The 16956-nt window shown below is 41.5% G+C and overlaps 1 long non-coding RNA gene and 1 pseudogene across 1 annotated transcript; both read left to right on the top strand.

The window, feature by feature from the left end:
- Positions 1–3925: 3925 nt before the first annotated feature.
- The window catches only part of LOC136677804 (sialoadhesin-like), an 86108-nt pseudogene continuing 73077 nt past the window's right edge, over positions 3926–16956 (top strand).
- On the top strand, positions 8518–9427 carry LOC136686741 (uncharacterized). The gene is made up of 3 exons (XR_010800373.1): positions 8518–8607; positions 8726–8806; positions 9097–9427. It is a non-coding gene; the product is annotated as an uncharacterized lncRNA (long non-coding RNA).

The following is a 16956-nucleotide window of genomic DNA, read 5'->3' on the forward strand; positions in this document are numbered from 1 at the left end:
CCCTCCTCTGTGCTGCCTTGCTGCTCACACTCTACAGCTTCTAGTTCCTGCTCTGTTTTCAGGTGCTTCGGTGCACCTTCATCCCCCACTTTTTGCTGCTGCATTACTCCCGAGTCTCTGACTTTCCAGCTCATCGTCTTCTCGGGTGCTGTTACGGGCCATGTCCTAATCCTCTCCTTTGAGGCTGTCCTACACCCCGCCTCTTCCTTTACAGCACACCCTATCTCCTGATGTGGACCTTCATCCTAATCCCCGTCCCCTTGTGGTTTCGCTGCATTTTGCCTCTTCCTTTACAGCCCTCCTCTCTCATGCCACAGACCTTCCTCCTAACCCCGTAGCTTTGTGGCCACGCCACCCGCCTCCAACTGCACAGCTTGCACTCTCTCCTCAGAAACTGATGTGGATGCTCATTCCTATGCCTTCCCCTCACAAACAAACGGTACCCTGCATCCACTGTACGGGATGCACTCTCTCCTGCTGGATCTTACCTTCTGTTTCTGTTTGCAGCTAAACTTCTCCTAGCGACTGCACCTCACACTGCCTCTTATGGTACTGTTCGTACTAATTCTTCCAGCAGCTGCAGGCTTTCAACCTGACCGCTGCTCCGAGCCCCTAAGTTCCAGCTTATGCTCTCTTCTCAGGCATGGCCTTGGACCAGCCCCCCTACCCAGCACTCAGGCCCTTGACGCCACCTCAAATTCAATTCACCCTCTCACATGCAGCCTTGTTGCTCTCAGCTTCTAACTTTCCAGCGAGGACCTTTATCTTTCATTTCTGCGCTAGCAACAGCACCTCACCCTGCCTCTTATGGTATTGTTCGCACCGATTCCTCCAGGCGCTGTGGACCTTCAACTTGTCCTCCTATCTTCACAGCCACGCTGCTATCTAGCCCCTAAGTTCCAGCTTATGCTCTCTCCCCAGGTTACCTTGGACCAGCATTCAGGCACTTGACGCCACCTCTGGCACCTGTTTTTCATCACCCTCTAGGCATCTTCGTTATCTTTGAGTCAGCTTTCTACCTTGCCCCCTTGCTTGAGCTCCTTAGCACCTTTTGGATTTTTCTCTTTCAGAGTTTTCTCCCGTGAGACACACTGCCTTCTCTCTATCTCGCGTTTCCTGCGGTGCTGACCTTTTTGGGCTTCTTAATTGGCCTCATCTGTCATCTCTCTAGATCACCATTCCGTTCTCAATTCCCTCTATGCCATTGGAAAGGCACCAGCAGGGCACCCCTGCCAACGAAGCACATCTTGCTTTATTAATGCTGCCCATCTGTAGTACTTGACTTCAAGGCTGCTACTAATCCACCTATTAATCCACACCATCAATTACACTGAAGTAGAAATTGGACTTAGCAATACTATGTCCAGTGCATCCAGCCTGATGCACTATCATGGTGGCCCCAGATAAATGTCACTATTATTGTTACACCATAGCTTAATGACATTTAGCTGGTGATACTTTAAAATACTATTATTACTCGATCAATTAGTCGATCCATCTTAAGACTCTGACTCTATCACATTTCGCAATCATCACCCCTTTACCGCTGTGGCATCTGAATACTCAAATTACCAGTCATGCTAGAATTTCCGTTATCATAATCAATAAAGGACATTCAACTTACTCGTGCTATTTCTCTCCCATCTCACATGACACTGAGTCATGCACCAGTTTATTAAAGGTAGTTCATTCAAAGACTCACTAACCCCTTCATTCACCTACACACAATCAGGACACCAATCCAACCCTTGACCAGAGTACCTGAACCTGTCCATTCTGTAGCACTTAATGACCAGCATTCTTGTAAATTTTTGGGGGTCCGGCTTCATACGCATTCATAAGCCGCCCTGATCTCATCCCCAAAGACGTCTGAGTTCACCTCCCCGTTTCAGCCTCTACGGGTGTGGTCTGTACTAGAAAATTGCTGGATATTTCTTGGGACACATCACTTCCATCCATGCCAAGTCTATGCCCTTTTTGCTGTTTGAAAGAAAGTGTTTCATTGTTTTACACTGTTTTAGACTGAACTTTATTTAAAATTTTAACTTCACATTTTTATGATTTTGGTGAATGTTGTAATCTTCGTGTTTTTATTTTAATTTTTCTTCAGTGTCAGGAAAAAAAGAAAAGTGCTTGTTGATTGATTTTAAGGTCATGCTAAAACTTAAACCCATTTTAGCAGAAAGAAAAACCCAGACTCTGGTGTAGATTGTGATGTCTGTGAGACCTTTAAACATTTGGTTCAACTAAGAATCATAGTTGATTTTATGTTTTATAAGACAAAGAAGAAGCTTGACAGTTTTTTGAATGTGTGGGACCATGATGGGGCTCTGTACACCATTCTCTGATCTGTTAAAAAAAACAACTGCACTTGATTCTCTCTCTCTCTCCTACCGCCTTGTTCAAACCTAATTGAGAAATAAATTCAGCCACCATCTTCTCCTCTCTATTAACATTGTAGGATGTGACCTAGAGGGGGCGCCAGAACATAATCTTAGGATCTTCTACCACAAGGGAAGCCAGTGTTGGGGGAAGCATGTGTCTGGATACAAACTAAAAGTCCCATATGAATAAAACTAATAAAAGTCATTGTGTGTGTGTTACACTTCAGACATTTTACTGACAGACTGGAAATCCATTTTATTTACCCCTTACAATCTCACACCAGAGAACGTGATCTCTGTACAAAGAATAATCAGTGTGTGAGTGTTTTCTTAGTGTCTGACGATGTGATACGATTCCACTCAGAGTTTCCAGCTGTATCTCAGGTTTATCTGCTTTCTGTCACAGCTGTTACACCATCACTTTAACACCAGTTATCATCATATGAAATTAAACATGTTGAGGACTCTGTTTAAAGTGAAATGTGAGCAGGAGAGAAAGATGGATGAAGAGACAGATGAGTTACTAGAGCTCCAGATCTCAGTCAGTGATGGACCTTATGGAGCAGTGGGAGTAGAACTAAATTCTTCTATATGGCAGTTTAAGACAAGAATAGATTACATCATCACCACACTGACCACAAGTTCAGCTGCACACTGAGGCGTGAGTGTTCAGAGGAAAAGGAAAGTGCAACGTGAGAAAATAGAGAACTTCATCAGTCTCTCAAACTCTACAGACAGATGAGAAGGAGTAAAATCACTGATTACATGGAAGATGTTCATCTCACTGCTGCCTCAGTATTCTACAATATTCAACAGTTCTTTCAATATTTAGGTTGTTTTTAATAATCTGCCATTTCTCTGAGTAGGAGAGTGTTTATGTCTAGTTTATACTGGAATACAGAGGGACAAATGCAGTAAAAACAGGAAGAACAACTCAGCAACAATTTAAACGCATTTAGGCTCAGAATAAATGGATAAAGCTCTTGGTCTCAGCATTTGTTCTTTGGGTTGAAGAGAAGAACGACGCTTAATGAAGGTAGGAAAAGACTCAGTGCTTTTTGAATCAGTAAAGAGTCATTAATTCATTGTTAATGGAAAGAGAAGTGAAGTTACTCTAGTATTTGTGTTGTCTTTAGGTTCAGAAATGTAGGTTGACTATTGGTCCCTTGTGATCATTTCTACTCTAAAGCATCTACTGAGACGCACTGTTAGTGAAGTGCATGTTTATAACAGAGGAAATGTAGCAGTGATATGAGAACTATAACCCCCTCTATTTAGACTAGTTTATGTCTGTTCATGTGGAATATGTCTGCTACTGCAACACTGCAGTTTCCTTCAGGATCCACAAAGTGTTCTCTCTATAACTGTAGAAACACTGCTATGTAACACACATCTAATGTTCAGTGCAGTAACAGTGTTTAACTCAGAGCTCTGTGTCTGCACTATGAACATGGTTCTGCAGATTTAGAGATGTTGCTTAGCCTTGAAAAAGTAATGTGTCATTTCTGATCATCCAGGTTTCACTGATGGTTTCACTCAGAATGTCTCTCACTGTTTCTCTGCTGTTTCTCCTCTTCATCTCTGGTGAGTCAGAGCTGTGACTCCTCATCAGATATAATCTCCACTCTGTACAGTTAGGAGTTTATTATTATATATCATCCTTTGGGGCTGTGTTAATGTCCTGTCTTTAGTCCTGACTCTAGATCTGATACAGTTCTGTTTTATTAAACCCTACTCTTATCTCGTGTTTGGAAATCCTCGACTCTAAAGAGGTCAGTAATCATTTGATCGGTCTGTTACCAGAAACAAAATAAAATAAACAGCTGTGAGTTAGTTCTTCACACAGCTATAAAAATTTAAATGTCCAGACTGAAGTGTGCTGAACAGGAAGTGTGAAACACTGTAACAGCGCCCCCTGTTGTTTCACAGAGTGCCTCTGCTGCAGTTTCCATTTCCCAAAGCCTTGGTCAAATTTAAGAGCAATAAATAATATGTTTTTAGACAAACTCCAACCTGGAGACTTCAGTTTCCTCTAAGATAGTGATTTCTGTTCTCTGTGTTGTACAGTGTGCAGTGAATTGTGGGTAAGTGCAGGACACAGAGGATACACTGGGAGTGTCCTCCAGATCTCTCTGAACAAAGGCTGTATTTCTCCACTGTGTTTGGATTTAATTCTCTCAACATTTAAATGATTATTCTCCAGTTGTTTACATTATTCACAGTTTTCAGCACCATCTCTACATTAATGTATTTAGCAGGTATTAATCCACATTATCTTCTGTAACACTGTTCCTCTCTAGAGTCAGGATCAGACTGAACTCAGAAACTGTTGTTGTGTAACAGCTATCGTCCTAAACTCAGTCCTAATGGAAGTTCTCATGGTAAAGTTACAGATAAAGATTAGATTTTAGAGTGAGGTTGTTTCTGGAATATGACCCTGGTCAGTTTTACTGTGTGTTCAGTGTTAACAGTTCTCTACAGTGTGTTCGTTTCTGCAGCCCTCCCCCTCCTCCACATTACTGACAAATCTGTGGAGCTTCTCACTTCATGATTTTAACTGAGTTCAGCTGAAGAGTCTTAGTTAAAGCAGCAATCTGCACGACTGAGACCCTCACTGTAATTATTCTTCTGTATTGTGTGTGTTGCAGGAGGTGTTGCTCAGAGTGGGTGGAGTGTGTATTACAGACCTCAATCTATCTGTGCTCTAAAGGGGTCTACAGTGACGATGGGCTGCACTTACACATATCCATGGAGTCATTCAGTCCAAAGAGCTTTCTGGACCAAAGACCTGTCTGTAAATGGTGAAGAGTCTCCTGATCTGTTAAATGACCCAGAGTACAGAGACAGGGTTCAGTTCACTGGAGATAAACAACACAACTGCACCCTCAGACTGAGAGATGTGACAGAAAAGGACCAGAGGAAATACTACTTCAGATTTATAACAGATCAGACTGGAGGAAAGTGGACAGGTGACGGTGGAGTCGATCTCTCTGTCACAGGTAAGATCCATCAGCAGAAATAAGACACTGTACTTCACCAGTCATTCAAACCACACCAGTAATAAAGAATTTAATGGTTAAAAAAACTGGGGACCAACATTTACACACTAATACATTACATGTGCTTCCCCAGGATGAGAATTTGTAGCTGTGATTCTGGGAGATTTACCTGAGACTTGCCCAGCATTACACACTTATTAATGTTACTGAATGGTAGTGTTGTGTGTAAAATCCTTCTTACATTTACTTAGATTTTTAACATTGGCTTTGATTTTATTTCATTAATTACAATATGAACCCAAGATACTTGGTGTTTTGTCTGGTCACCTTCAATTGTTCTGTGAATATACACCCATTCCTGCATTTCTGGCCTGCAAAATATTCCAGAAAAGTTAGAATGATAAAGTTGACATTTTGTAATGTTGTCTGTTTCACCTGTTTGAAATCATATCATTATTTTACCTCATTACTCGCCCTAAACTGACCCTGTCCCAACTTTTTCTGTAATGTGCTGCAGGACCGAAATACAGGATCAGATTTATATTAACAAATGAAATTAAGTAAATTCAAAGAGAAAAACTTAAAATATTTTGCAGTTTTATTGTCTTCCATTAAATAAAATTCAAAGTAAATTTCATAAACTGAGGTTTTTTTATTTGTATTTTTCATAGAGCTCCAATTGTTTGTCAGATTTGGGGTTGTAAAATACTCAGTGTCTCACCTCCTGCAGTGCTACAGAGTAAGAACCATATGATCTCTAATGGATTTAACAGAGATATTTACTTGTTATTGATGGAAATAGGAAAGAGAACACAGTGCTCAATGAAATATTGCCATTGTGAAAATATTACTAGAGGAAGTAATCGTTGTCCTTCCACAACAGAAAATACTTTTCCTTAAGAAGAGAAACATCTATATTAATCCCTTCTCTACATTTAACTCATCCATGGTAGTGAACACAAGTGAGCAATTCTTCACACACACACTAGGGGCAGTGAACACACACACACACAAGTGGAGCAGGGGGCTGCCTACCACCTCAGTGCCCGGGGAGCAGTTTGGGGGAACCGCCATTCTCAAGGGCACTTGAGCTGTGAATTTGTTTTTTCTTTCCAGTCCTGGGAAGTTAATTGGTGACCCTCCAGCCTCAAGGTTGCTTCTCTAGACTCAGGGCCATGGCTCCACCCAATTTTATTTTACTTTTACGAAGAAATAGTCCCATCATCAGTGCTGTGTTCATTCAGTTAATATGAGAACAACTGAGTGTGTTTTCTCTTCTTTACAGATCTGCAGGTGGAGGTTCCTGAGACAGTGACAGAGGGAGATAAAGTCACTCTCACATGTAAAACCTACTGCAGTCTGCCTTATGGTACAACATTCACCTGGTACAAAAATGGACAATATACATACTCCAAAACTGACCAGCTCCTCCTACAGTCAGTCAGCAGGTGGAATAAAGACAGATATCACTGTGCTGTACGGAGTCCAATGTACCTAAAGTCTCCTGAGGTCACCCTGAATGTCAGATGTAAGTACAGGGTCCTGAAGTGTCATAATACGACCAAAGACGAAGATTAAATATTTCACAACCAAGTTTAAATGAATAATATGATAAACTATGATTTACAATTTTTTTCTCCTAAACACACATGTAGATGCCCAACCAAGTTATATTAGAAAGTGTATAGTGTAATGTGTCTCTCTACCTCCAGACGGTCCAAAGAGTGTCTCGGTGTCCATCCGTCCCTCTGGTGAAACAGTGGAGGACAGTTCAGTGACTCTGACCTGCAGCAGTGATGCTAATCCACCTCCAGAGTGTAACTGGTTTAAAGGAGCATCATTTTTATCAAAAGGAGAGAACTACACAATGAACAGGATCCGCTCTGTGGACAGTGGAGAATACAGGTGCAAGTGCAGTAATGAACATGGAGAGAAATACTCTACAGCTCTGACTCTGAATATTCTGTGTAAGGGCATTTTCACTTATAATACCTGTGTAATTAACCATTATCTGTTATAAATATCTCATTTTGAAGTTTAGGTCACTTAATACTACTATTCACTGGTTTTAGATCCTCCAAAGAGTGTCTCAGTGTCCATCCGTCCCTCTGGTGAAACAGTGGAGGACAGTTCAGTGACTCTGACCTGCAGCAGTGATGCTAATCCACCTCCAGAGTGTAACTGGTTTAAAGCAACAGCATTTTTATCAAAAGGAGAGAACTACACAATGAACAGGATCCGCTCTGTGGACAGTGGACAATACAAGTGCAAGTGCAGTAATGAACACGGAGAGAAATACTCTGAAGCTCTGACTCTGAATGTTCTGTGTAAGTGAATAATGATTTGTTCAATCAGACTCTGTGTCCTGTGATGATCAGATCACTCACTGCTGTTATTCTCTGATGTGTAGATCCTCCAAAGAGTGTTTCAGTGGCCATCCGTCCCTCTGGTGAAACAGTGGAGAACAGTTCAGTGACTCTGACCTGCAGCAGTGATGCTAATCCACCTGTGCAGAACTACACCTGGTTTAAAGAAGGTGAAACCTCACCTGTTGGATCTGGACACAGTTACAGTGCTCTACAGAGTGGATTCTACTACTGTGTGGCTCAGAATGAGTACGGAGCTCAGACAGCAGCTGCAGTGTCTGTCGGTGTAAAAGGTATTAAATAGTTAATAAAACATTAAAGGCATTTCTTAAAGCTAATCTCTTTAAACTGCAGTGTTTATCTGCCCACAGGGTCTGGTTTGGTAGTTCTCTGTGCAGTGATTGCAGTGGTAGCTGGAGGTTTATCTCTCATCGTTGCTGTTGTATGTTTACAGTAAGTGTTTATATCTTTTCTGATCCATTCTCTGAAAATAACGCTTTGAAACTGAATATTAATGGATTATTTTACCCATGATTCACTTGGACATTTCCATTGTGTGAGTTTTCTGTTTGTATCAGTCAGAATATTCATGTTGGGTTTGTTATTTAACTCTCACTACTCTTCAGGAGAAAGAGAAGAGGAAATCCCACTGATGAAGTAAACCTACAGCAGGTGAATCCATCACAAACTAAACATTATAAACCAGATTCATTCTATTTTAAGTCAGTGAGGACTTGAACTGCTTCTGTTCTCTGACCCTCCTCTCTCCAGAAGTCTGACCCTAACACCAAGGACGACACATACACAGCTCTCCACCCCATGTCCAGGTCCTCTGATGATGTGTACCACACACTCGCAGTAAGAGTCTCTTCAGAAACACACTTCACTCAGACATTCAGATTCATGAAGAACTCCTACACACCTCAAACGTCTTCATGTCTCCTCCTCTGCTTCATTCTGTCTCTCCCTCAAACAGACAGTCCATTCCAGTCCTTCTGATGATCCGTACACAGCTCTGGATCCTCAGTCCCGCTCTCCTGAGTACGACACTCTAGCAGTGAGTCAATCCTCTTCTACTGAGGACTGTTTAGTAGCTCTTTAAGACACAGCAGAGTCTCCACTGTGGAGTCTCCTTCACCACCATCTGAACAGCTTCTCCTTCCTCTTCTGTGGCTTGTTCTCTGTTCATAAATGATTCCCTCAGTACTCTGTTTTAGTATAAACATATTTGAGTTATTGATTTAAATGTTAATATTACTACAATCATTTGGTGAGTTTATGCATCAGATTCAGTGTGTTTATGTATGTGTGTGTGTGTGTGTGTGTGTGTGTGTGTGTTTCTTTCAGATTGTTAAACAATAGTGGTGACCAACAGTCACCAAAGAACCCATAAAGCACTGGTAGGAGGAGCCAGCAATGACCAGCATCACAGAAAACAGTGAGCAGCTTTTGGGAGGATTATTTTGTTAATGGACATCAATGTTCAGTTTAACACATCAGTTTCAGATCATCACCGACTCACCAAGAACAAACTGAAAAAAAGAAGGAATTATTTTATGATCATATTGCTATTAAAATGAGTTATATAAGTTCATAATCAGGGGTTTTGCGTTTGCTGAACTGTACAATATTAAAAGATACTGTTACAATAAAGATACTGCTGGTGTTCAGATTAGCCTTTTTTTCTGAGCTCATTAAATGATCTCCAATCTTCTCAATGCTGGCTATGTTGAAAATGAAATTCGCACACATTGCTCCTGTATTCTCTGACCAGAGAAAGTGATCTCAGTGCAAAGAAACATCAGTGTTAAACTACCTTCACATATGAACTATAGAAAATGTCTGGAGACTCAGATTCAGACATTTCTAGAGTTGACCATTCACTCATGTAGTGCACAACTGGAGATTTTCTGTATCAGACACTTTCTCAAATCTTTCCATGTGGTGTAGACATGGGGCAGCACCTGCAGAAGAAACAACATAATTTCACTGTGATACTCCGGAACATTAGCGGCTCTATTCACACACTGGCTTGCTCAGATATTACTCAGACACTGAGTTAGGGGGCTGGCAGGATAAAGTCTGTGTAATGTATCGTACAAATGTTAAGGATGTTTGTGTTCACACCCACATTTTTTCAGGGTAAAGTCACAAAATATTTGTTACTGTGCATGTGTAAGAGGAGCTTATGAGTGTTTTCTTCATGTCTGACAGTGTGAGATGATTCCACTCAGAAAGTTTCCTGTCACAGCAACACATTATCTTTAAAACCAGTTATAGTCATATGAAATTAAACCTGTTGAGGATTCAATTTTAATCTGAACAGAAGAGAAAGATGGATGAAGAGACATATGCGTTACTAGAGCTACAGATCTCAGTCAATGCTGGACCTAATGGTGCAGTGGGAGTAGATCTTTCTAAATGGAAACAAGCTAAGTTCACCATTGAGGCCACTGGCAACACCACTGAGTGTTCAGAGGCAGAGGAAATGCTAGGGAAATGTAAAAATAGAGCTGGTTGTCAGGTGACATCACTCAAACCCTCTACAGACAGATGAGCAAAAAAGGACAAAATCACTGATTAAATGGAAGATATAATATACTGCAGTTTGTTCAATATTTAATGTTTTTATAATCTTCCATTTCTAAAGAGAAAGAGAAAGAGTCTAGTCTATGTCTAGATTAAACGTGAATAAGGAGGGACCAGTAAAGTGAGGACAAGAAGAACATTGTCAGAGTGTGTGAAATTCTTCCATTCGTCTCCCTCCTTTATACGGATAAGATTATAGGCACTACGAAGATCTAATTTCGAAAAAATTGTAGCACCTCTAAGTTGTTCTAATGCTACCGGAATAAGTGGTAGAGGATATGCGTATTTCTTCGTAATATCATTAAGAGCACGGTAGTCTATACAGGGTCTCAAACCACCATCTTTTTTCTTCACAAAAAAGAACCCAGAAGCTGCCGGAGACTTAGATGGGCGAATAAACCCCTGATCTAAGGCTTCTTTCACATATTCTTCCATTGCTCGTTCTTCCTCTAAATTAAGTGGGTATATACGCGATTTGGGCAAAGAAGCTCCTTCTATAAGTTCAATGGCACAGTCATAGGGTCTATGTGGAGGTAATTTTGTGGCTTTGACCTTACTAAACACTTACTAAAAACTAAGTTCCTAGCATACTCTGTGGGAATTTGGACGTGTACAGGAGAATTAGGACTTTCTACAGAAGTAGAGTGGACAGAAAGTTGATCTAGTTCTAAACAATGGTCTTTACAATAAGTGGACCAGGACCTGATCTCACGCGGATTCCATGAAATAACTGGGTTATGTGTCTCTAACCAGGGTAATCCTAAAATAATCTGAAAGTCTGATTTAGGAAATCCACTCAAGATGCAAACAGCTGGTTTGAAGTCGAACTGGAACAGTCTCTTGTGAGATGGGGTCTCCTCCAATTGGAAGACCATCTAGGGCACGGACCAGGACCCGTCTGCACAAAGGTTCCGTCGAGATGTGTAACTTGTTGACAATGGTTTGATGAAGGAAGTTTCCCTCGGCTCCAGAGTCAATCAAAACTGGAACAACAAGAGAATTTCCTTGGCAGTACACAGTGACGGGTATTACAAAAGATCTTGAAATTACTCTAGCTGTGGGTACACTCACCGTATTGATGTGTGAAGCCCTCCCTTGAGGATGTGTATATTTACTCTGTGGACGTTTGAGACAGTCTCGTCTGAAATGATCAGAACCTCCACAATACAAACACAATCCATTATGCAGGCGTCGTCGGTGTTCCTCTTGAGGCAATCTCAAAGCATCACACTGCATAGGCTCCATTGAAGAGTTAGGACCGGGAACCACAATCGAGTGCATCTTCTGTTCCTCTGAACCAGGAAAGGAACGACCCCGTGGGGTAAGATGTCCCTGACCCGTGTTCTTGGGTCTTTTCTTCAAAAGTTGATCCAGACGAATGGACATGGAAATGAGTTGGTCCAGAGATGTTCCTTCATCCCTACAGGCTAATTCAGTTAATATATCCGAGTTAAGACCATTTCGAAAAACATTCATGAGTGCTGGCTCATTCCACCCACTCCCTGCAGCAATAGTTCTGAATTCCAGAGCATAGGCAGCTGCGGTGCGAGCGCCCTGTTTAAGAGTCAGAAGAATCTCTCCATTGGATTGGCCCTCATTAGCGTGATCAAACACTTCTCTAAACATAGTCAAAAACTCAGGATACGTTTTGTCCATTATATTATTCCATACCGCAGTGGCCCATTCAAGTGCTTTTCCCGTGAGACGTGACATCAGAAAAGTTATTTTAGATTTATCCGAACTTGGAAATGTATTCTCAAAGAATATCGAACATTGTAACAAAAATCCACTACATTTAGCTGGATTACCATCAAATACTTCTGGCTTACTGACTGGATAATGCGAAGAGACATTAACCGGGACTGAAAGGGGCTCAGTGTTACGACTACTATCAGAAAAGCAAGTTGTAAGTGCTTTCACGTTCTCTAATACCTGCGAAAGTTGTTGTTGCTGGTTTTGTTGTTGTTGCGCGAGAGATTCAATAGCGCGAGTCACACTAGCCAGCGTTTGTTGGTGTTGACCCAATAGTTGGCTTTGACTGCTTAGCGCCGTAATCATGGCTTCAGAACCCGCTGTCTGCATGGTTAGGCCGAGTATTCTGTCACGACTGGACAGAAGGCAGACACAAGCGGCGAGCAGTATAAAGAGTTTATTAGCAACAGTCCACAAGGGGTTAACAATAACTAGCACAGGTCGATTATCAGGAACAAACAGTACCTCAGAGATAAACCAGCAGAGTAGTCGAAAAGCCAGACAGAAGGGTCGAACACCGGGAACAAACAATACATCCGAGATAATCCTAAAGAGTAGTCGAAAAGCCAGGCAGAGTTCATAAACCGGAGAGCAAACAAATCCAAATGGGCAAGACAGGGACGAAAACCGAAAGACGAGCATAAGGTAAGTAACTGGAATTCAAGACAGACTGGTAAATAGAGAACGCTTTGTATTCGGAGATAAATCACGCAATACTCGGCAATGACTGGTGAGTGAGTGAAGCTTAAATAGAGAGATAGGCAGGTGTTCCAAATCAGAACTCTGGTGATTGAGAACGGTGTGATGTCATGTGACTGTCTAATGAATTCTGGGATCTGGAGTTCAGAGAGCTCTGCGTGACAGCAATACACCAGACGATTCCTGCCGCGCCTTCATTTAAACAAAGTGGAAGTGAACTCATCTGGGTGTGCTCCTTTTTATCTTCCCCTGGAGATCAATATGCTCCCTACCTGGGTTCCACCCACTCTACAGTGGGTTTGTCCCTATAAGACCTCTGCTGGTCTTTAAAGTTGCAAGAGTCCATGTTAACATTAATATTCAGCACTATTAGGCATTTAGCCATACCACACTTCATTCACTGGTGAACAGGATTCCTCCAGCAGTTCTGTTAGAGAACTACATCAGTTCTTCACACTACATGTGGAATTAGGGACTTACTGCTAAAAGCTGTGGTACCAACATTTACAATCCACTACACAGTAAGAGTGTTTATGTAACCGGTGGTTGCGGATAAACAGAGACTTTGCGTTGTGTTTTTTTTCCCGTTGAGGATTTATTCTGACAACAGAAATAAACAGCCTTATAGTATTAGACAGGCAGTGTGTATCTCTTCTCTCCTCGTATCTCCTCTCTCCATACACCCAAGAGTAAAAAGGGCGCGGCGAGAGAAAGAAATGCACCTCAGAATGTATATCACATTAATGAATCAATTACAGATTAACGATAATGCAATAAATGATTAACTTAAAACGTATTAACTTAACAATTGCTAAGATTTCTGGATAGGGTGGGTACAGTCATGACGTCACTCTACTGAACTTCACTATAATAGCATGAGCATATATATTTGCTAAAGTGAATACATAAGAGTCTATCAGAGTTCATATTAAATTCCCCATACCTGACAACAGAAATAAACAGCCTTTTAGTATTAGACAGGCAGTGTGTATCTCTTCTCTCCTCGTATCTCCTCTGTGATTTTACATGAATATAAAAAAAACCCGTAAGAGATCAGAATTAGTCTCTTAGCATAGAGCATACGGTGTGACAATAGCAATATGAAAATGGGCATATTTGTCATAAGACACACCATCATCAGAAAATATCTCAACATAATGATTAATAATGGACACATGAAGTATATAAAATAATTTGGTGACTTAAAATAATCTAGAAACATAGGATTACAAAAGATAAATTATGGAGTAAGCCTGAAACCTACCTCTCCATATTACACACGAGTAAAAAGGGGAGAGGCAGGGAAGGGGGAGGAGTTTTATGAAGGAGAAGAGACGTCAAAATACAGCTGCCCTATACCAAAAAAGACCACTTTAATAATAATAGCTTTGTGTAATTTTTTAGGTTGTAATACATATATTTTAACTCTGTTACATTTATATCGGATGAGGTTTTGTAGCTGAGATTCTGGGAGATTTACCTGATACTTGCCCTGCATTACACATCTGAATGTTACTGAATGGTAGTGTTGTGTGATGGTAAAATCCTCAGCGTTAAAACCTCCTACAGTGCGAGTGTAAGAACCGTATTGTCTCTTATGGAGTTATTAACTGTGACTGGAAGAATTAGGGGAGAGAACACTGAGGTTAAACACAGAGCCGTATTAAATACTGGAGGCTCCAGTGTTGAGGGTGAGGGTGAGTGAGACATGTTCGTTTATCTACGCTGCTTGTGGTCTGAAACTTCCTGACCGACAGACCACAAGCAGTGTGGGTAGGTAAACATGTCTCAGCCACCCACTCCCTCAGTGCAGGAGGTATGTGTCTCTCACACACGTGCACAGACAGACAGACAGACACACACACACACACACACACACACACATACAAATCCAGGATATTTTTCACTAGACACTATTCACCCATTTTCCTTAGTTATATTAGAGTATTATCTCTGTGTCCTTGACTTATTTCAGGTTCAATTGAGAACTCTGTCCTTACATTTTATATATTTTTATTTCTAATTTCTCATAGATTCTGATTATTTTCCCCCAAAGAAGTGCTCAGTCATCAGAACATTTCACTGCTGGTTGTACCATGTGTGACTCTGTATGTGACAAATCAACATTGATGTGATGATAATTACAGCAGTAGGATAAATATCACTTGTGTAAGGCCCTGCTCTCTTTACCCTTCCACTCTGATAACGTTTGACTAAGACTTGATAAGAACACAGTGTGTAGTTTACTGTTGTAATAAATAGAGGCACATCATCAGTGATGTGTTCATTAAGTCGGTGTGTGGACTGCACTGCAGTTAATGTGAGGAGATCACAGTGTAAGTGTGTTTTCTCTTGTTTACAGATCTGCAGGTGGAGGTTCCTGAGACAGTGACAGAGGGAGATAACGTCACTCTCACATGTAAAACCTCCTGCAGTCTGACTGACAGTCTACAAATCTCCTGGTACAAAAATGGACAATATTCATACCACAGCAGTGCCCAGCTCATCCTGCAGTCAGTCAGCAGGGGGAATAAAGACAGATATCACTGTGCTGTATGGAGTCCGAGGTCCCTAAAGTCTCCTGAGGTCACTCTGAATGTCAGATGTAAGTACAGGATCCTGAAGTTTCATAATACGACCAAAGATGAAGGTTCATTTATTTGTGATTCAGTTTAAATGGAGTTATGAAATAACTAAAGCTTGGGAGAAGGACCACACCAGACTCCTCCCCTTCACCATTATGCACCCTATAAAAACACTCCTCTCCCCTCACCTTCTTGTGATGAAATTTGCACCGACCAAGCTGCTTCCTGTTCAGCTGTGGTACTCCTCTCTTTCCCTTCTGCCATGGATCTCGACATCACCGCTTCTGACACAAAACTCCTCTTCCTTTTCCCTCTCGATCTACTCCAGGTCGGTTGTCTCTGTACCTGCTACTCCTACTAGTACTGCCTCATCAGGATCATCATACCGACACAGCCATTCTCATTTACCTCACTCTGGTTCTTAGTGCTTCTGCTGATCTTCACCTGCCTCCATGCTTTCTCCACTTTTAGAGAATCTCCCATCTGTACAAAACAACAGCGTCTATCTCTTTTGGGCCACCTCAACTATGCCATTCGTATTAACCCACAGGGTCTCGCATTCAGCTCTCATCTCCTTCATCTTGCCTCCTCAGTCCACTCACTCCACCATTCTGTCACCTTGGACAAATCTTGCCTTTCTGAGCTTAAGTCCTGGCTCAAACTTCTTCACCACTGGAATGGCATCTCTTTCTTTTAGAATGATGTTATTTCCAACCCACTAGCTTTTTACAGACACTGCTCCTTCCATTGGCTTTGACCACTCTGCACTTAGATCAGGGGTCGGCGACCCCTGCATGCGGCTCTTTGATCCCTCTGATGCGGGGTAAAGAGTATTTAATTAAAATGTATTTTATTATAGTTCGTTCATTTTCAAAATGTAATTCTATGAAGATTATGACGATCTTGTAACATGTAAAATATTTTAGTATTTAATATTTAAAATATTTTTGTCGCTCGTAATACACCTCACAACTTCCAATGTGTGACACCCGCCAGTGTGCGGTTTCTTGGACTTTTTGACAGCTGACTGCACGGCGCCAGTAAAATAATGACGGCACGCAGAGAGAGGACAGCATTTTTGTTTGCTGCCTGTGGATAATTTAAGTTCTGCGTTTTTTTCCCCATTACTACAAGGACTCAAATAGACATTGAGAATTTTACTTAACCGTCACCACAACGTCTTTTTTTCGGAGTTAAAAATGTTTTGTTGCATGCAGAAATGTTCTTTCATTTTCTCTGCAGTCATTCATTCATTATCTGTAACCCTTATCCAGTTCAGGGTCGCAGTGGGTCCAGAGCCTACCTGGAATCATTGGGCACGAGGCAGGAATACACCCTGGAGGTGGCGCCAGTCACAGGGCAACACACACAGACACATTCACTCACACCTACGGACACTTTGGAGTCGCCAATCCACCTACCAACGTGTGTTTTTGGACCGTGGGAGGAAACCGGAGCACCCGGAGGAAACCCACGCGGACATGGGGAGAACACACCAACTCCTCACAGACAGTCATAAATTCATAAATGTAACACAGTATAGTTTGTTTATACATAGCACAAAGGCAAAAAACCCTGTTAT

This window comes from Hoplias malabaricus, chromosome 2, assembly GCF_029633855.1.
Source record: "Hoplias malabaricus isolate fHopMal1 chromosome 2, fHopMal1.hap1, whole genome shotgun sequence".
Lineage (NCBI taxonomy): Eukaryota > Metazoa > Chordata > Actinopteri > Characiformes > Erythrinidae > Hoplias > Hoplias malabaricus.